Source organism: Schistocerca piceifrons, chromosome 7 (genome assembly GCF_021461385.2).
Source record: "Schistocerca piceifrons isolate TAMUIC-IGC-003096 chromosome 7, iqSchPice1.1, whole genome shotgun sequence".
Classification (NCBI taxonomy): domain Eukaryota; kingdom Metazoa; phylum Arthropoda; class Insecta; order Orthoptera; family Acrididae; genus Schistocerca; species Schistocerca piceifrons.
In genome coordinates this window covers 93,941,232-93,962,040 of record NC_060144.1, presented here as the reverse complement: position 1 = coordinate 93,962,040, position 20,809 = coordinate 93,941,232, and the positions used below count along the sequence as shown (strand labels likewise).

The 20,809-nt window shown below is 50.3% G+C and overlaps 11 non-coding genes across 11 annotated transcripts; all 11 read left to right on the top strand.

Annotated features, from left to right (window-relative positions):
- The first annotated feature begins 1,684 nt into the window (after nt 1–1,684).
- Trnal-uaa lies at nt 1,685–1,768 on the top strand. Its single transcript has one exon. It is a non-coding gene; the product is annotated as a tRNA-Leu (tRNA).
- A 1,794-nt stretch (nt 1,769–3,562) lies between these two features.
- On the top strand, nt 3,563–3,646 carry Trnal-uaa. Its single transcript has one exon. It is a non-coding gene; the product is annotated as a tRNA-Leu (tRNA).
- A 1,788-nt stretch (nt 3,647–5,434) lies between these two features.
- Trnal-uaa lies at nt 5,435–5,518 on the top strand. Its single transcript has one exon. It is a non-coding gene; the product is annotated as a tRNA-Leu (tRNA).
- A 1,788-nt stretch (nt 5,519–7,306) lies between these two features.
- Trnal-uaa lies at nt 7,307–7,390 on the top strand. The gene has a single exon. It is a non-coding gene; the product is annotated as a tRNA-Leu (tRNA).
- Nucleotides 7,391–9,178: 1,788 nt separating this feature from the next.
- Nucleotides 9,179–9,262, top strand: Trnal-uaa. Its single transcript has one exon. It is a non-coding gene; the product is annotated as a tRNA-Leu (tRNA).
- A 1,788-nt stretch (nt 9,263–11,050) lies between these two features.
- Nucleotides 11,051–11,134, top strand: Trnal-uaa. The gene has a single exon. It is a non-coding gene; the product is annotated as a tRNA-Leu (tRNA).
- A 1,788-nt stretch (nt 11,135–12,922) lies between these two features.
- Trnal-uaa lies at nt 12,923–13,006 on the top strand. The gene has a single exon. It is a non-coding gene; the product is annotated as a tRNA-Leu (tRNA).
- Nucleotides 13,007–14,794: 1,788 nt separating this feature from the next.
- On the top strand, nt 14,795–14,878 carry Trnal-uaa. Its single transcript has one exon. It is a non-coding gene; the product is annotated as a tRNA-Leu (tRNA).
- A 1,788-nt stretch (nt 14,879–16,666) lies between these two features.
- Nucleotides 16,667–16,750, top strand: Trnal-uaa. The gene has a single exon. It is a non-coding gene; the product is annotated as a tRNA-Leu (tRNA).
- A 1,788-nt stretch (nt 16,751–18,538) lies between these two features.
- Nucleotides 18,539–18,622, top strand: Trnal-uaa. Its single transcript has one exon. It is a non-coding gene; the product is annotated as a tRNA-Leu (tRNA).
- A 1,788-nt stretch (nt 18,623–20,410) lies between these two features.
- On the top strand, nt 20,411–20,494 carry Trnal-uaa. The gene has a single exon. It is a non-coding gene; the product is annotated as a tRNA-Leu (tRNA).
- The last annotated feature ends 315 nt before the right edge of the window (nt 20,495–20,809 follow it).

Sequence of the window (20,809 nt, the reverse complement as noted above, 5' to 3'; positions counted from 1 at the left end):
CGAGCGGTCGAAAAGAAATAGCGGAACATACTTTTCCCGCGTCGAGGTTTAGCTCTTCTTACGGACGTTTCCGTTGTTGTTGTGCTGTGGCTCTGGGTTCCAAGCGACAGCGAGAAAACCTCAACAGCAACGCATACGTGTTTAAAGGAATCGTAAGGCCTTAATAAAGATAGATGAAACGGTGGCTCAGGTGCTGGAGATGTGAAGCGGCCGTATTGCGTGGGCAGTAAGCTCACTAAGTTAGTGTGTCATGCTAACAACGGGAAGGCTATGGGTTAGATCCCACCAAGGGCTATTTCATATTGCTTCCCTAAAAGGCAGCGCGAGAGACTGCCAGGCAAATCCAAGTGATCTGTACAAGGACTAAGATGTCCGCACGTCTGGAAACGTTCTCGCCGACTTGTGTGCCACGCTGACGACACGGGTTCTCGTCCGATCACCGAAGTTAAGCAGCGTTTTTGCGTGCTTAGTACACGGCTCGGTGGCTAACTAGGAAGTCTACGTGCTGTTGGATTCTTTAATTTTGCCTTTTCCCTTAGTTTTCGGTGTTGCTGCGCGGGTAATGATACGGTCCAGCACGCTGACCCCTCTCTTGCCTCTCGGGACCCAAATTCGCGAACCTGCGGCCACAGTCAAATGAAAGGGTCCGTTGCGCGTTTGTCGAGTCGGTCTCTCCCAGTCGTTTCTAGCGCCTGTCCTCTACATATACGCCCATTTGCAAGCGTCAGCTTTCGCGTCAGCCGAGCAAAGTCGGGACAAGTCGACACATGGGGACACACGATGCTGTGAATCGCAATCCGCACTAGCCCTACGCGGAGCTGGACGAGGGGCGAAGGAAAACCATTCGTAACACGACAGTTTGGAAATTCGACGATCGCGAGCGTTGGAAACACTCTCCTGAGTAAAGAAGACAACTTGCGTGCGGTGTCCGGGCTTCGAACCCGGATCAGCTACTTGGGAAGCAACCATGCTGACCGACACACCACCACCGCCTTCTGCTACGCGCTGCTTGCTCCGTGATGTGTCGCCTTCCCTCCTGGCGCCAGAGGCCGAAGGCAATCTCGCTGTAGGCGCTCAACGCCGAGTGGAAGGCGAGCACATCTGAACCCGTTTTCCTGGTGCTGCTAGGGCCATATACTGAAACTGAGCGCAGAACTAACTTTTACTGAAGAATCTGCCCCTTTAATGCACATCAGGGCGAACACGAAATTTCTAATATGAAGTACTCACTGACGATCCAAAGACGCTTCAGTATGTATGCGTCGGTACCACCGGGGCAGTGCCGAAGTATTGTAAAGTGAAGGTCGGACAGTTTGAGCCTCACAGGGAAGTATTTCATTGGCTTCCCACGAGAGCGTTATGCACAGCGTGGCTGTTGCTAGGAAACGGCCTTATTTGCCGTTGGCTAATATCTAGTTTTCTTTGCATCAATGTGAAAATGTTCCTATTACTAAATACAGTTTTGCTAGTTACAGTTCAAACTAGAAACGACGGAAGAAAGCGGTCCAACGCGCCACATTCGTTCCCGAAGGGGAGGGTGCATTTCCTACGCCACGTCTGACATAGCGTCTTAAATTTTCTAAAACTGACATAATTCCATCCTACCGAAAAAGAAACAGATTTCGCAGTGAGGTTCTTTGAGATATTGCTAGAGATGGAAGTCTCTGGAGCTCTTGCCTCGCACGTCAGATTGGCCGAGCGGTCTAAGGCGCCAGATTTAAGCTCTGGTTCCCATAAGGGAGCGTGGGTTCGAACCCCACATCTGACAATGCATTTTAAACATTCTGAAACTAACATACTCCCGTGATCTTACAGAACAAGTAAATTATGCAGAAACACGCGAAGCAGATTTTACTAGAGACGACAGTGACAGACCGAGCGGTCGAAAAGAAATAGCGGAACATACTTTTCCCGCGTCGAGGTTTAGCTCTTCTTACGGACGTTTCCGTTGTTGTTGTGCTGTGGCTCTGGGTTCCAAGCGACAGCGAGAAAACCTCAACAGCAACGCATACGTGTTTAAAGGAATCGTAAGGCCTTAATAAAGATAGATGAAACGGTGGCTCAGGTGCTGGAGATGTGAAGCGGCCGTATTGCGTGGGCAAGTAAGCTCACTAAGTTAGTGTGTCATGCTAACAACGGGAAGGCTATGGGTTAGATCCCACCAAGGGCTATTTCATATTGCTTCCCTAAAAGGCAGCGCGAGAGGACTGCCAGGCAAATCCCAAGTGATCTGTACAAGGACTAAGATGTCCGCACGTCTGAAAACGTTCTCGCCGACTTGTGTGCCACGCTGACGACACGGGTTCTCGTCCGATCACCGAAGTTAAGCAGCGTTTTTGCGTGCTTAGTACACGGCTCGGTGGCTAACTAGGAAGTCTACGTGCTGTTGGATTCTTTAATTTTGCCTTTTCCCTTAGTTTTCGGTGTTGCTGCGCGGTAATGGTACGGTCCAGCACGCTGACCCCTCTCTTGCCTCTCGGGACCCAAATTCGCGAACCTGCGGCCACAGTCAAATGAAAGGGTCCGTTGCCGCGTTTGTCGAGTCGGTCTCTCCCAGTCGTTTCTAGCGCCTGTCCTCTACATATACGCCCATTTGCAAGCGTCAGCTTTCGCGTCAGCCGAGCAAAGTCGGGACAAGTCGACACATGGGGACACACGATGCTGTGAATCGCAATCCGCACTAGCCTACGCGGAGCTGGACGAGGGGCGAAGGAAAACCATTCGTAACACGACAGTTTGGAAATTCGACGATCGCGAGCGTTGGAAACACTCTCCTGAGTAAAGAAGACAACTTGCGTGCGGTGTCCGGGCTTCGAACCCGGATCAGCTACTTGGGAAGCAACCATGCTGACCGACACACCACCACCGCCCTTCTGCTACGCGCTGCTTGCTCCGTGATGTGTCGCCTTCCCTCCTGGCGCCAGAGGCCGAAGGCAATCTCGCTGTAGGCGCTCAACGCCGAGTGGAAGGCGAGCACATCTGAACCCGTTTTCCTGGTGCTGCTAGGGCCATATACTGAAACTGAGCGCAGAACTAACTTTTACTGAAGAATCTGCCCTTTAATGCACATCAGGGCGAACACGAAATTTCTAATATGAAGTACTCACTGACGATCCAAAGACGCTTCAGTATGTATGCGTCCGGTACCACCGGGGCAGTGCCGAAGTATTGTAAAGTGAAGGTCGACAGTTTGAGCCTCACAGGAAGTATTTCATTGGCTTCCCACGAGAGCGTTATGCACAGCGTGGCTGTTGCTAGGAAACGGCCTTATTTGCCGTTGGCTAATATCTAGTTTTCTTTGCATCAATGTGAAAATGTTCCTATTACTAAATACAGTTTTGCTAGTTACAGTTCAAACTAGAAACGACGGAAGAAAGCGGTCCAACGCGCCACATTCGTTCCCGAAGGGGAGGGTGCATTTCCTACGCCACGTCTGACATAGCGTCTTAAATTTTCTAAAACTGACATAATTCCATCCTACCGAAAAAAAGAAACAGATTTCGCAGTGAGGTTCTTTGAGATATTGCTAGAGATGGAAGTCTCTGGAGCTCTTGCCTCGCACGTCAGATTGGCCGAGCGGTCTAAGGCGCCAGATTTAAGCTCTGGTTCCCATAAGGGAGCGTGGGTTCGAACCCCACATCTGACAATGCATTTTAAACATTCTGAAACTAACATACTCCCGTGATCTTACAGAACAAGTAAATTATGCAGAAACACGCGAAGCAGATTTTACTAGAGACGACAGTGACAGACCGAGCGGTCGAAAAGAAATAGCGGAACATACTTTTCCCGCGTCGAGGTTTAGCTCTTCTTACGGACGTTTCCGTTGTTGTTGTGCTGTGGCTCTGGGTTCCAAGCGACAGCGAGAAAACCTCAACAGCAACGCATACGTGTTTAAAGGAATCGTAAGGCCTTAATAAAGATAGATGAAACGGTGGCTCAGGTGCTGGAGATGTGAAGCGGCCGTATTGCGTGGGCAGTAAGCTCACTAAGTTAGTGTGTCATGCTAACAACGGGAAGGCTATGGGTTAGATCCCACCAAGGGCTATTTCATATTGCTTCCCTAAAAGGCAGCGCGAGAGACTGCCAGGCAAATCCCAAGTGATCTGTACAAGGACTAAGATGTCCGCACGTCTGGAAACGTTCTCGCCGACTTGTGTGCCACGCTGACGACACGGGTTCTCGTCCGATCACCGAAGTTAAGCAGCGTTTTTGCGTGCTTAGTACACGGCTCGGTGGCTAACTAGGAAGTCTACGTGCTGTTGGATTCTTTAATTTTGCCTTTTCCCTTAGTTTTCGGTGTTGCTGCGCGGTAATGATACGGTCCAGCACGCTGACCCCTCTCTTGCCTCTCGGGACCCAAATTCGCGAACCTGCGGCCACAGTCAAATGAAAGGGTCCGTTGCGCGTTTGTCGAGTCGGTCTCTCCCAGTCGTTTCTAGCGCCTGTCCTCTACATATACGCCCATTTGCAAGCGTCAGCTTTCGCGTCAGCCGAGCAAAGTCGGGACAAGTCGACACATGGGGACACACGATGCTGTGAATCGCAATCCGCACTAGCCTACGCGGAGCTGGACGAGGGGCGAAGGAAAACCATTCGTAACACGACAGTTTGGAAATTCGACGATCGCGAGCGTTGGAAACACTCTCCTGAGTAAAGAAGACAACTTGCGTGCGGTGTCCGGGCTTCGAACCCGGATCAGCTACTTGGGAAGCAACCATGCTGACCGACACACCACCACCGCCTTCTGCTACGCGCTGCTTGCTCCGTGATGTGTCGCCTTCCCTCCTGGCGCCAGAGGCCGAAGGCAATCTCGCTGTAGGCGCTCAACGCCGAGTGGAAGGCGAGCACATCTGAACCCGTTTTCCTGGTGCTGCTAGGGCCATATACTGAAACTGAGCGCAGAACTAACTTTTACTGAAGAATCTGCCCTTTAATGCACATCAGGGCGAACACGAAATTTCTAATATGAAGTACTCACTGACGATCCAAAGACGCTTCAGTATGTATGCGTCGGTACCACCGGGGCAGTGCCGAAGTATTGTAAAGTGAAGGTCGACAGTTTGAGCCTCACAGGAAGTATTTCATTGGCTTCCCACGAGAGCGTTATGCACAGCGTGGCTGTTGCTAGGAAACGGCCTTATTTGCCGTTGGCTAATATCTAGTTTTCTTTGCATCAATGTGAAAATGTTCCTATTACTAAATACAGTTTTGCTAGTTACAGTTCAAACTAGAAACGACGGAAGAAAGCGGTCCAACGCGCCACATTCGTTCCCGAAGGGGAGGGTGCATTTCCTACGCCACGTCTGACATAGCGTCTTAAATTTTCTAAAACTGACATAATTCCATCCTACCGAAAAAAGAAACAGATTTCGCAGTGAGGTTCTTTGAGATATTGCTAGAGATGGAAGTCTCTGGAGCTCTTGCCTCGCACGTCAGATTGGCCGAGCGGTCTAAGGCGCCAGATTTAAGCTCTGGTTCCCATAAGGGAGCGTGGGTTCGAACCCCACATCTGACAATGCATTTTAAACATTCTGAAACTAACATACTCCCGTGATCTTACAGAACAAGTAAATTATGCAGAAACACGCGAAGCAGATTTTACTAGAGACGACAGTGACAGACCGAGCGGTCGAAAAGAAATAGCGGAACATACTTTTCCCGCGTCGAGGTTTAGCTCTTCTTACGGACGTTTCCGTTGTTGTTGTGCTGTGGCTCTGGGTTCCAAGCGACAGCGAGAAAACCTCAACAGCAACGCATACGTGTTTAAAGGAATCGTAAGGCCTTAATAAAGATAGATGAAACGGTGGCTCAGGTGCTGGAGATGTGAAGCGGCCGTATTGCGTGGGCAGTAAGCTCACTAAGTTAGTGTGTCATGCTAACAACGGGAAGGCTATGGGTTAGATCCCACCAAGGGCTATTTCATATTGCTTCCCTAAAAGGCAGCGCGAGAGACTGCCAGGCAAATCCCAAGTGATCTGTACAAGGACTAAGATGTCCGCACGTCTGGAAACGTTCTCGCCGACTTGTGTGCCACGCTGACGACACGGGTTCTCGTCCGATCACCGAAGTTAAGCAGCGTTTTTGCGTGCTTAGTACACGGCTCGGTGGCTAACTAGGAAGTCTACGTGCTGTTGGATTCTTTAATTTTGCCTTTTCCCTTAGTTTTCGGTGTTGCTGCGCGGTAATGATACGGTCCAGCACGCTGACCCCTCTCTTGCCTCTCGGGACCCAAATTCGCGAACCTGCGGCCACAGTCAAATGAAAGGGTCCGTTGCGCGTTTGTCGAGTCGGTCTCTCCCAGTCGTTTCTAGCGCCTGTCCTCTACATATACGCCCATTTGCAAGCGTCAGCTTTCGCGTCAGCCGAGCAAAGTCGGGACAAGTCGACACATGGGGACACACGATGCTGTGAATCGCAATCCGCACTAGCCTACGCGGAGCTGGACGAGGGGCGAAGGAAAACCATTCGTAACACGACAGTTTGGAAATTCGACGATCGCGAGCGTTGGAAACACTCTCCTGAGTAAAGAAGACAACTTGCGTGCGGTGTCCGGGCTTCGAACCCGGATCAGCTACTTGGGAAGCAACCATGCTGACCGACACACCACCACCGCCTTCTGCTACGCGCTGCTTGCTCCGTGATGTGTCGCCTTCCCTCCTGGCGCCAGAGGCCGAAGGCAATCTCGCTGTAGGCGCTCAACGCCGAGTGGAAGGCGAGCACATCTGAACCCGTTTTCCTGGTGCTGCTAGGGCCATATACTGAAACTGAGCGCAGAACTAACTTTTACTGAAGAATCTGCCCTTTAATGCACATCAGGGCGAACACGAAATTTCTAATATGAAGTACTCACTGACGATCCAAAGACGCTTCAGTATGTATGCGTCGGTACCACCGGGGCAGTGCCGAAGTATTGTAAAGTGAAGGTCGACAGTTTGAGCCTCACAGGAAGTATTTCATTGGCTTCCCACGAGAGCGTTATGCACAGCGTGGCTGTTGCTAGGAAACGGCCTTATTTGCCGTTGGCTAATATCTAGTTTTCTTTGCATCAATGTGAAAATGTTCCTATTACTAAATACAGTTTTGCTAGTTACAGTTCAAACTAGAAACGACGGAAGAAAGCGGTCCAACGCGCCACATTCGTTCCCGAAGGGGAGGGTGCATTTCCTACGCCACGTCTGACATAGCGTCTTAAATTTTCTAAAACTGACATAATTCCATCCTACCGAAAAAAGAAACAGATTTCGCAGTGAGGTTCTTTGAGATATTGCTAGAGATGGAAGTCTCTGGAGCTCTTGCCTCGCACGTCAGATTGGCCGAGCGGTCTAAGGCGCCAGATTTAAGCTCTGGTTCCCATAAGGGAGCGTGGGTTCGAACCCCACATCTGACAATGCATTTTAAACATTCTGAAACTAACATACTCCCGTGATCTTACAGAACAAGTAAATTATGCAGAAACACGCGAAGCAGATTTTACTAGAGACGACAGTGACAGACCGAGCGGTCGAAAAGAAATAGCGGAACATACTTTTCCCGCGTCGAGGTTTAGCTCTTCTTACGGACGTTTCCGTTGTTGTTGTGCTGTGGCTCTGGGTTCCAAGCGACAGCGAGAAAACCTCAACAGCAACGCATACGTGTTTAAAGGAATCGTAAGGCCTTAATAAAGATAGATGAAACGGTGGCTCAGGTGCTGGAGATGTGAAGCGGCCGTATTGCGTGGGCAGTAAGCTCACTAAGTTAGTGTGTCATGCTAACAACGGGAAGGCTATGGGTTAGATCCCACCAAGGGCTATTTCATATTGCTTCCCTAAAAGGCAGCGCGAGAGACTGCCAGGCAAATCCCAAGTGATCTGTACAAGGACTAAGATGTCCGCACGTCTGGAAACGTTCTCGCCGACTTGTGTGCCACGCTGACGACACGGGTTCTCGTCCGATCACCGAAGTTAAGCAGCGTTTTTGCGTGCTTAGTACACGGCTCGGTGGCTAACTAGGAAGTCTACGTGCTGTTGGATTCTTTAATTTTGCCTTTTCCCTTAGTTTTCGGTGTTGCTGCGCGGTAATGATACGGTCCAGCACGCTGACCCCTCTCTTGCCTCTCGGGACCCAAATTCGCGAACCTGCGGCCACAGTCAAATGAAAGGGTCCGTTGCGCGTTTGTCGAGTCGGTCTCTCCCAGTCGTTTCTAGCGCCTGTCCTCTACATATACGCCCATTTGCAAGCGTCAGCTTTCGCGTCAGCCGAGCAAAGTCGGGACAAGTCGACACATGGGGACACACGATGCTGTGAATCGCAATCCGCACTAGCCTACGCGGAGCTGGACGAGGGGCGAAGGAAAACCATTCGTAACACGACAGTTTGGAAATTCGACGATCGCGAGCGTTGGAAACACTCTCCTGAGTAAAGAAGACAACTTGCGTGCGGTGTCCGGGCTTCGAACCCGGATCAGCTACTTGGGAAGCAACCATGCTGACCGACACACCACCACCGCCTTCTGCTACGCGCTGCTTGCTCCGTGATGTGTCGCCTTCCCTCCTGGCGCCAGAGGCCGAAGGCAATCTCGCTGTAGGCGCTCAACGCCGAGTGGAAGGCGAGCACATCTGAACCCGTTTTCCTGGTGCTGCTAGGGCCATATACTGAAACTGAGCGCAGAACTAACTTTTACTGAAGAATCTGCCCTTTAATGCACATCAGGGCGAACACGAAATTTCTAATATGAAGTACTCACTGACGATCCAAAGACGCTTCAGTATGTATGCGTCGGTACCACCGGGGCAGTGCCGAAGTATTGTAAAGTGAAGGTCGACAGTTTGAGCCTCACACGAAGTATTTCATTGGCTTCCCACGAGAGCGTTATGCACAGCGTGGCTGTTGCTAGGAAACGGCCTTATTTGCCGTTGGCTAATATCTAGTTTTCTTTGCATCAATGTGAAAATGTTCCTATTACTAAATACAGTTTTGCTAGTTACAGTTCAAACTAGAAACGACGGAAGAAAGCGGTCCAACGCGCCACATTCGTTCCCGAAGGGGAGGGTGCATTTCCTACGCCACGTCTGACATAGCGTCTTAAATTTTCTAAAACTGACATAATTCCATCCTACCGAAAAAAGAAACAGATTTCGCAGTGAGGTTCTTTGAGATATTGCTAGAGATGGAAGTCTCTGGAGCTCTTGCCTCGCACGTCAGATTGGCCGAGCGGTCTAAGGCGCCAGATTTAAGCTCTGGTTCCCATAAGGGAGCGTGGGTTCGAACCCCACATCTGACAATGCATTTTAAACATTCTGAAACTAACATACTCCCGTGATCTTACAGAACAAGTAAATTATGCAGAAACACGCGAAGCAGATTTTACTAGAGACGACAGTGACAGACCGAGCGGTCGAAAAGAAATAGCGGAACATACTTTTCCCGCGTCGAGGTTTAGCTCTTCTTACGGACGTTTCCGTTGTTGTTGTGCTGTGGCTCTGGGTTCCAAGCGACAGCGAGAAAACCTCAACAGCAACGCATACGTGTTTAAAGGAATCGTAAGGCCTTAATAAAGATAGATGAAACGGTGGCTCAGGTGCTGGAGATGTGAAGCGGCCGTATTGCGTGGGCAGTAAGCTCACTAAGTTAGTGTGTCATGCTAACAACGGGAAGGCTATGGGTTAGATCCCACCAAGGGCTATTTCATATTGCTTCCCTAAAAGGCAGCGCGAGAGACTGCCAGGCAAATCCCAAGTGATCTGTACAAGGACTAAGATGTCCGCACGTCTGGAAACGTTCTCGCCGACTTGTGTGCCACGCTGACGACACGGGTTCTCGTCCGATCACCGAAGTTAAGCAGCGTTTTTGCGTGCTTAGTACACGGCTCGGTGGCTAACTAGGAAGTCTACGTGCTGTTGGATTCTTTAATTTTGCCTTTTCCCTTAGTTTTCGGTGTTGCTGCGCGGTAATGATACGGTCCAGCACGCTGACCCCTCTCTTGCCTCTCGGGACCCAAATTCGCGAACCTGCGGCCACAGTCAAATGAAAGGGTCCGTTGCGCGTTTGTCGAGTCGGTCTCTCCCAGTCGTTTCTAGCGCCTGTCCTCTACATATACGCCCATTTGCAAGCGTCAGCTTTCGCGTCAGCCGAGCAAAGTCGGGACAAGTCGACACATGGGGACACACGATGCTGTGAATCGCAATCCGCACTAGCCTACGCGGAGCTGGACGAGGGGCGAAGGAAAACCATTCGTAACACGACAGTTTGGAAATTCGACGATCGCGAGCGTTGGAAACACTCTCCTGAGTAAAGAAGACAACTTGCGTGCGGTGTCCGGGCTTCGAACCCGGATCAGCTACTTGGGAAGCAACCATGCTGACCGACACACCACCACCGCCTTCTGCTACGCGCTGCTTGCTCCGTGATGTGTCGCCTTCCCTCCTGGCGCCAGAGGCCGAAGGCAATCTCGCTGTAGGCGCTCAACGCCGAGTGGAAGGCGAGCACATCTGAACCCGTTTTCCTGGTGCTGCTAGGGCCATATACTGAAACTGAGCGCAGAACTAACTTTTACTGAAGAATCTGCCCTTTAATGCACATCAGGGCGAACACGAAATTTCTAATATGAAGTACTCACTGACGATCCAAAGACGCTTCAGTATGTATGCGTCGGTACCACCGGGGCAGTGCCGAAGTATTGTAAAGTGAAGGTCGACAGTTTGAGCCTCACACGAAGTATTTCATTGGCTTCCCACGAGAGCGTTATGCACAGCGTGGCTGTTGCTAGGAAACGGCCTTATTTGCCGTTGGCTAATATCTAGTTTTCTTTGCATCAATGTGAAAATGTTCCTATTACTAAATACAGTTTTGCTAGTTACAGTTCAAACTAGAAACGACGGAAGAAAGCGGTCCAACGCGCCACATTCGTTCCCGAAGGGGAGGGTGCATTTCCTACGCCACGTCTGACATAGCGTCTTAAATTTTCTAAAACTGACATAATTCCATCCTACCGAAAAAAGAAACAGATTTCGCAGTGAGGTTCTTTGAGATATTGCTAGAGATGGAAGTCTCTGGAGCTCTTGCCTCGCACGTCAGATTGGCCGAGCGGTCTAAGGCGCCAGATTTAAGCTCTGGTTCCCATAAGGGAGCGTGGGTTCGAACCCCACATCTGACAATGCATTTTAAACATTCTGAAACTAACATACTCCCGTGATCTTACAGAACAAGTAAATTATGCAGAAACACGCGAAGCAGATTTTACTAGAGACGACAGTGACAGACCGAGCGGTCGAAAAGAAATAGCGGAACATACTTTTCCCGCGTCGAGGTTTAGCTCTTCTTACGGACGTTTCCGTTGTTGTTGTGCTGTGGCTCTGGGTTCCAAGCGACAGCGAGAAAACCTCAACAGCAACGCATACGTGTTTAAAGGAATCGTAAGGCCTTAATAAAGATAGATGAAACGGTGGCTCAGGTGCTGGAGATGTGAAGCGGCCGTATTGCGTGGGCAGTAAGCTCACTAAGTTAGTGTGTCATGCTAACAACGGGAAGGCTATGGGTTAGATCCCACCAAGGGCTATTTCATATTGCTTCCCTAAAAGGCAGCGCGAGAGACTGCCAGGCAAATCCCAAGTGATCTGTACAAGGACTAAGATGTCCGCACGTCTGGAAACGTTCTCGCCGACTTGTGTGCCACGCTGACGACACGGGTTCTCGTCCGATCACCGAAGTTAAGCAGCGTTTTTGCGTGCTTAGTACACGGCTCGGTGGCTAACTAGGAAGTCTACGTGCTGTTGGATTCTTTAATTTTGCCTTTTCCCTTAGTTTTCGGTGTTGCTGCGCGGTAATGATACGGTCCAGCACGCTGACCCCTCTCTTGCCTCTCGGGACCCAAATTCGCGAACCTGCGGCCACAGTCAAATGAAAGGGTCCGTTGCGCGTTTGTCGAGTCGGTCTCTCCCAGTCGTTTCTAGCGCCTGTCCTCTACATATACGCCCATTTGCAAGCGTCAGCTTTCGCGTCAGCCGAGCAAAGTCGGGACAAGTCGACACATGGGGACACACGATGCTGTGAATCGCAATCCGCACTAGCCTACGCGGAGCTGGACGAGGGGCGAAGGAAAACCATTCGTAACACGACAGTTTGGAAATTCGACGATCGCGAGCGTTGGAAACACTCTCCTGAGTAAAGAAGACAACTTGCGTGCGGTGTCCGGGCTTCGAACCCGGATCAGCTACTTGGGAAGCAACCATGCTGACCGACACACCACCACCGCCTTCTGCTACGCGCTGCTTGCTCCGTGATGTGTCGCCTTCCCTCCTGGCGCCAGAGGCCGAAGGCAATCTCGCTGTAGGCGCTCAACGCCGAGTGGAAGGCGAGCACATCTGAACCCGTTTTCCTGGTGCTGCTAGGGCCATATACTGAAACTGAGCGCAGAACTAACTTTTACTGAAGAATCTGCCCTTTAATGCACATCAGGGCGAACACGAAATTTCTAATATGAAGTACTCACTGACGATCCAAAGACGCTTCAGTATGTATGCGTCGGTACCACCGGGGCAGTGCCGAAGTATTGTAAAGTGAAGGTCGACAGTTTGAGCCTCACACGAAGTATTTCATTGGCTTCCCACGAGAGCGTTATGCACAGCGTGGCTGTTGCTAGGAAACGGCCTTATTTGCCGTTGGCTAATATCTAGTTTTCTTTGCATCAATGTGAAAATGTTCCTATTACTAAATACAGTTTTGCTAGTTACAGTTCAAACTAGAAACGACGGAAGAAAGCGGTCCAACGCGCCACATTCGTTCCCGAAGGGGAGGGTGCATTTCCTACGCCACGTCTGACATAGCGTCTTAAATTTTCTAAAACTGACATAATTCCATCCTACCGAAAAAAGAAACAGATTTCGCAGTGAGGTTCTTTGAGATATTGCTAGAGATGGAAGTCTCTGGAGCTCTTGCCTCGCACGTCAGATTGGCCGAGCGGTCTAAGGCGCCAGATTTAAGCTCTGGTTCCCATAAGGGAGCGTGGGTTCGAACCCCACATCTGACAATGCATTTTAAACATTCTGAAACTAACATACTCCCGTGATCTTACAGAACAAGTAAATTATGCAGAAACACGCGAAGCAGATTTTACTAGAGACGACAGTGACAGACCGAGCGGTCGAAAAGAAATAGCGGAACATACTTTTCCCGCGTCGAGGTTTAGCTCTTCTTACGGACGTTTCCGTTGTTGTTGTGCTGTGGCTCTGGGTTCCAAGCGACAGCGAGAAAACCTCAACAGCAACGCATACGTGTTTAAAGGAATCGTAAGGCCTTAATAAAGATAGATGAAACGGTGGCTCAGGTGCTGGAGATGTGAAGCGGCCGTATTGCGTGGGCAGTAAGCTCACTAAGTTAGTGTGTCATGCTAACAACGGGAAGGCTATGGGTTAGATCCCACCAAGGGCTATTTCATATTGCTTCCCTAAAAGGCAGCGCGAGAGACTGCCAGGCAAATCCCAAGTGATCTGTACAAGGACTAAGATGTCCGCACGTCTGGAAACGTTCTCGCCGACTTGTGTGCCACGCTGACGACACGGGTTCTCGTCCGATCACCGAAGTTAAGCAGCGTTTTTGCGTGCTTAGTACACGGCTCGGTGGCTAACTAGGAAGTCTACGTGCTGTTGGATTCTTTAATTTTGCCTTTTCCCTTAGTTTTCGGTGTTGCTGCGCGGTAATGATACGGTCCAGCACGCTGACCCCTCTCTTGCCTCTCGGGACCCAAATTCGCGAACCTGCGGCCACAGTCAAATGAAAGGGTCCGTTGCGCGTTTGTCGAGTCGGTCTCTCCCAGTCGTTTCTAGCGCCTGTCCTCTACATATACGCCCATTTGCAAGCGTCAGCTTTCGCGTCAGCCGAGCAAAGTCGGGACAAGTCGACACATGGGGACACACGATGCTGTGAATCGCAATCCGCACTAGCCTACGCGGAGCTGGACGAGGGGCGAAGGAAAACCATTCGTAACACGACAGTTTGGAAATTCGACGATCGCGAGCGTTGGAAACACTCTCCTGAGTAAAGAAGACAACTTGCGTGCGGTGTCCGGGCTTCGAACCCGGATCAGCTACTTGGGAAGCAACCATGCTGACCGACACACCACCACCGCCTTCTGCTACGCGCTGCTTGCTCCGTGATGTGTCGCCTTCCCTCCTGGCGCCAGAGGCCGAAGGCAATCTCGCTGTAGGCGCTCAACGCCGAGTGGAAGGCGAGCACATCTGAACCCGTTTTCCTGGTGCTGCTAGGGCCATATACTGAAACTGAGCGCAGAACTAACTTTTACTGAAGAATCTGCCCTTTAATGCACATCAGGGCGAACACGAAATTTCTAATATGAAGTACTCACTGACGATCCAAAGACGCTTCAGTATGTATGCGTCGGTACCACCGGGGCAGTGCCGAAGTATTGTAAAGTGAAGGTCGACAGTTTGAGCCTCACACGAAGTATTTCATTGGCTTCCCACGAGAGCGTTATGCACAGCGTGGCTGTTGCTAGGAAACGGCCTTATTTGCCGTTGGCTAATATCTAGTTTTCTTTGCATCAATGTGAAAATGTTCCTATTACTAAATACAGTTTTGCTAGTTACAGTTCAAACTAGAAACGACGGAAGAAAGCGGTCCAACGCGCCACATTCGTTCCCGAAGGGGAGGGTGCATTTCCTACGCCACGTCTGACATAGCGTCTTAAATTTTCTAAAACTGACATAATTCCATCCTACCGAAAAAAGAAACAGATTTCGCAGTGAGGTTCTTTGAGATATTGCTAGAGATGGAAGTCTCTGGAGCTCTTGCCTCGCACGTCAGATTGGCCGAGCGGTCTAAGGCGCCAGATTTAAGCTCTGGTTCCCATAAGGGAGCGTGGGTTCGAACCCCACATCTGACAATGCATTTTAAACATTCTGAAACTAACATACTCCCGTGATCTTACAGAACAAGTAAATTATGCAGAAACACGCGAAGCAGATTTTACTAGAGACGACAGTGACAGACCGAGCGGTCGAAAAGAAATAGCGGAACATACTTTTCCCGCGTCGAGGTTTAGCTCTTCTTACGGACGTTTCCGTTGTTGTTGTGCTGTGGCTCTGGGTTCCAAGCGACAGCGAGAAAACCTCAACAGCAACGCATACGTGTTTAAAGGAATCGTAAGGCCTTAATAAAGATAGATGAAACGGTGGCTCAGGTGCTGGAGATGTGAAGCGGCCGTATTGCGTGGGCAGTAAGCTCACTAAGTTAGTGTGTCATGCTAACAACGGGAAGGCTATGGGTTAGATCCCACCAAGGGCTATTTCATATTGCTTCCCTAAAAGGCAGCGCGAGAGACTGCCAGGCAAATCCCAAGTGATCTGTACAAGGACTAAGATGTCCGCACGTCTGGAAACGTTCTCGCCGACTTGTGTGCCACGCTGACGACACGGGTTCTCGTCCGATCACCGAAGTTAAGCAGCGTTTTTGCGTGCTTAGTACACGGCTCGGTGGCTAACTAGGAAGTCTACGTGCTGTTGGATTCTTTAATTTTGCCTTTTCCCTTAGTTTTCGGTGTTGCTGCGCGGTAATGATACGGTCCAGCACGCTGACCCCTCTCTTGCCTCTCGGGACCCAAATTCGCGAACCTGCGGCCACAGTCAAATGAAAGGGTCCGTTGCGCGTTTGTCGAGTCGGTCTCTCCCAGTCGTTTCTAGCGCCTGTCCTCTACATATACGCCCATTTGCAAGCGTCAGCTTTCGCGTCAGCCGAGCAAAGTCGGGACAAGTCGACACATGGGGACACACGATGCTGTGAATCGCAATCCGCACTAGCCTACGCGGAGCTGGACGAGGGGCGAAGGAAAACCATTCGTAACACGACAGTTTGGAAATTCGACGATCGCGAGCGTTGGAAACACTCTCCTGAGTAAAGAAGACAACTTGCGTGCGGTGTCCGGGCTTCGAACCCGGATCAGCTACTTGGGAAGCAACCATGCTGACCGACACACCACCACCGCCTTCTGCTACGCGCTGCTTGCTCCGTGATGTGTCGCCTTCCCTCCTGGCGCCAGAGGCCGAAGGCAATCTCGCTGTAGGCGCTCAACGCCGAGTGGAAGGCGAGCACATCTGAACCCGTTTTCCTGGTGCTGCTAGGGCCATATACTGAAACTGAGCGCAGAACTAACTTTTACTGAAGAATCTGCCCTTTAATGCACATCAGGGCGAACACGAAATTTCTAATATGAAGTACTCACTGACGATCCAAAGACGCTTCAGTATGTATGCGTCGGTACCACCGGGGCAGTGCCGAAGTATTGTAAAGTGAAGGTCGACAGTTTGAGCCTCACACGAAGTATTTCATTGGCTTCCCACGAGAGCGTTATGCACAGCGTGGCTGTTGCTAGGAAACGGCCTTATTTGCCGTTGGCTAATATCTAGTTTTCTTTGCATCAATGTGAAAATGTTCCTATTACTAAATACAGTTTTGCTAGTTACAGTTCAAACTAGAAACGACGGAAGAAAGCGGTCCAACGCGCCACATTCGTTCCCGAAGGGGAGGGTGCATTTCCTACGCCACGTCTGACATAGCGTCTTAAATTTTCTAAAACTGACATAATTCCATCCTACCGAAAAAAGAAACAGATTTCGCAGTGAGGTTCTTTGAGATATTGCTAGAGATGGAAGTCTCTGGAGCTCTTGCCTCGCACGTCAGATTGGCCGAGCGGTCTAAGGCGCCAGATTTAAGCTCTGGTTCCCATAAGGGAGCGTGGGTTCGAACCCCACATCTGACAATGCATTTTAAACATTCTGAAACTAACATACTCCCGTGATCTTACAGAACAAGTAAATTATGCAGAAACACGCGAAGCAGATTTTACTAGAGACGACAGTGACAGACCGAGCGGTCGAAAAGAAATAGCGGAACATACTTTTCCCGCGTCGAGGTTTAGCTCTTCTTACGGACGTTTCCGTTGTTGTTGTGCTGTGGCTCTGGGTTCCAAGCGACAGCGAGAAAACCTCAACAGCAACGCATACGTGTTTAAAGGAATCGTAAGGCCTTAATAAAGATAGATGAAACGGTGGCTCAGGTGCTGGAGATGTGAAGCGGCCGTATTGCGTGGGCAGTAAGCTCACTAAGTTAGTGTGTCATGCTAACAACGGGAAGGCTATGGGTTAGATCCCACCAAGGGCTATTTCATATTGCTTCCCTAAAAGGCAGCGCGAGAGACTGCCAGGCAAATCCCAAGTGATCTGTACAAGGACTAAGATGTCCGCACGTCTGGAAACGTTCTCGCCGACTTGTGTGCCACGCTGACGACACGGGTTCTCGTCCGATCACCGAAGTTAAGCAGCGTTTTTGCGTGCTTAGTACACGGCTCGGTGGCTAACTAGGAAGTCTACGTGCTGTTGGATTCTTTAATTTTGCCTTTTCCCTTAGTTTTCGGTGTTGCTGCGCGGTAATGATACGGTCCAGCACGCTGACCCCTCTCTTGCCTCTCGGGACCCAAATTCGCGAACCTGCGGCCACAGTCAAATGAAAGGGTCCGTTGCGCGTTTGTCGAGTCGGTCTCTCCCAGTCGTTTCTAGCGCCTGTCCTCTACATATACGCCCATTTGCAAGCGTCAGCTTTCGCGTCAGCCGAGCAAAGTCGGGACAAGTCGACACATGGGGACACACGATGCTGTGAATCGCAATCCGCACTAGCCTACGCGGAGCTGGACGAGGGGCGAAGGAAAACCATTCGTAACACGACAGTTTGGAAATTCGACGATCGCGAGCGTTGGAAACACTCTCCTGAGTAAAGAAGACAACTTGCGTGCGGTGTCCGGGCTTCGAACCCGGATCAGCTACTTGGGAAGCAACCATGCTGACCGACACACCACCACCGCCTTCTGCTACGCGCTGCTTGCTCCGTGATGTGTCGCCTTCCCTCCTGGCGCCAGAGGCCGAAGGCAATCTCGCTGTAGGCGCTCAACGCCGAGTGGAAGGCGAGCACATCTGAACCCGTTTTCCTGGTGCTGCTAGGGCCATATACTGAAACTGAGCGCAGAACTAACTTTTACTGAAGAATCTGCCCTTTAATGCACATCAGGGCGAACACGAAATTTCTAATATGAAGTACTCACTGACGATCCAAAGACGCTTCAGTATGTATGCGTCGGTACCACCGGGGCAGTGCCGAAGTATTGTAAAGTGAAGGTCGACAGTTTGAGCCTCACACGAAGTATTTCATTGGCTTCCCACGAGAGCGTTATGCACAGCGTGGCTGTTGCTAGGAAACGGCCTTATTTGCCGTTGGCTAATATCTAGTTTTCTTTGCATCAATGTGAAAATGTTCCTATTACTAAATACAGTTTTGCTAGTTACAGTTCAAACTAGAAACGACGGAAGAAAGCGGTCCAACGCGCCACATTCGTTCCCGAAGGGGAGGGTGCATTTCCTACGCCACGTCTGACATAGCGTCTTAAATTTTCTAAAACTGACATAATTCCATCCTACCGAAAAAAGAAACAGATTTCGCAGTGAGGTTCTTTGAGATATTGCTAGAGATGGAAGTCTCTGGAGCTCTTGCCTCGCACGTCAGATTGGCCGAGCGGTCTAAGGCGCCAGATTTAAGCTCTGGTTCCCATAAGGGAGCGTGGGTTCGAACCCCACATCTGACAATGCATTTTAAACATTCTGAAACTAACATACTCCCGTGATCTTACAGAACAAGTAAATTATGCAGAAACACGCGAAGCAGATTTTACTAGAGACGACAGTGACAGACCGAGCGGTCGAAAAGAAATAGCGGAACATACTTTTCCCGCGTCGAGGTTTAGCTCTTCTTACGGACGTTTCCGTTGTTGTTGTGCTGTGGCTCTGGGTTCCAAGCGACAGCGAGAAAACCTCAACAGCAACGCATACGTGTTTAAAGGAATCGTAAGGCCTTAATAAAGATAGATGAAACGGTGGCTCAGGTGCTGGAGATGTGAAGCGGCCGTATTGCGTGGGCAGTAAGCTCACTAAGTTAGTGTGTCATGCTAACAACGGGAAGGCTATGGGTTAGATCCCACCAAGGGCTATTTCATATTGCTTCCCTAAAAGGCAGCGCGAGAGACTGCCAGGCAAATCCCAAGTGATCTGTACAAGGACTAAGATGTCCGCACGTCTGGAAACGTTCTCGCCGACTTGTGTGCCACGCTGACGACACGGGTTCTCGTCCGATCACCGAAGTTAAGCAGCGTTTTTGCGTGCTTAGTACACGGCTCGGTGGCTAACTAGGAAGTCTACGTGCTGTTGGATTCTTTAATTTTGCCTTTTCCCTTAGTTTTCGGTGTTGCTGCGCGGTAATGATACGGTCCAGCACGCTGACCCCTCTCTTGCCTCTCGGGACCCAAATTCGCGAACCTGCGGCCACAGTCAAATGAAAGGGTCCGTTGCGCGTTTGTCGAGTCGGTCTCTCCCAGTCGTTTCTAGCGCCTGTCCTCTACATATACGCCCATTTGCAAGCGTCAGCTTTCGCGTCAGCCGAGCAAAGTCGGGACAAGTCGACACATGGGGACACACGATGCTGTGAATCGCAATCCGCACTAGCCTACGCGGAGCTGGACGAGGGGCGAAGGAAAACCATTCGTAACACGACAGTTTGGAAATTCGACGATCGCGAGCGTTGGAAACACTCTCCTGAGTAAAGAAGACAACTTGCGTGCGGTGTCCGGGCTTCGAACCCGGATCAGCTACTTGGGAAGCAACCATGCTGACCGACACACCACCACCGCCTTCTGCTACGCGCTGCTTGCTCCGTGATGTGTCGCCTTCCCTCCTGGCGCCAGAGGCCGAAGGCAATCTCGCTGTAGGCGCTCAACGCCGAGTGGAAGGCGAGCACATCTGAACCCGTTTTCCTGGTGCTGCTAGGGCCATATACTGAAACTGAGCGCAGAACTAACTTTTACTGAAGAATCTGCCCTTTAATGCACATCAGGGCGAACACGAAATTTCTAATATGAAGTACTCACTGACGATCCAAAGACGCTTCAGTATGTATGCGTCGGTACCACCGGGGCAGTGCCGAAGTATTGTAAAGTGAAGGTCGACAGTTTGAGCCTCACAGGAAGTATTTCATTGGCTTCCCACGAGAGCGTTATGCACAGCGTGGCTGTTGCTAGGAAACGGCCTTATTTGCCGTTGGCTAATATCTAGTTTTCTTTGCATCAATGTGAAAATGTTCCTATTACTAAATACAGTTTTGCTAGTTACAGTTCAAACTAGAAACGACGGAAGAAAGCGGTCCAACGCGCCACATTCGTTCCCGAAGGGGAGGGTGCATTTCCTACGCCACGTCTGACATAGCGTCTTAAATTTTCTAAAACTGACATAATTCCATCCTACCGAAAAAAGAAACAGATTTCGCAGTGAGGTTCTTTGAGATATTGCTAGAGATGGAAGTCTCTGGAGCTCTTGCCTCGCACGTCAGATTGGCCGAGCGGTCTAAGGCGCCAGATTTAAGCTCTGGTTCCCATAAGGGAGCGTGGGTTCGAACCCCACATCTGACAATGCATTTTAAACATTCTGAAACTAACATACTCCCGTGATCTTACAGAACAAGTAAATTATGCAGAAACACGCGAAGCAGATTTTACTAGAGACGACAGTGACAGACCGAGCGGTCGAAAAGAAATAGCGGAACATACTTTTCCCGCGTCGAGGTTTAGCTCTTCTTACGGACGTTTCCGTTGTTGTTGTGCTGTGGCTCTGGGTTCCAAGCGACAGCGAGAAAACCTCAACAGCAACGCATACGTGTTTAAAGGAATCGTAAGGCCTTAATAAAGATAGATGAAACGGTGGCTCAGGTGCTGGAGATGTGAAGC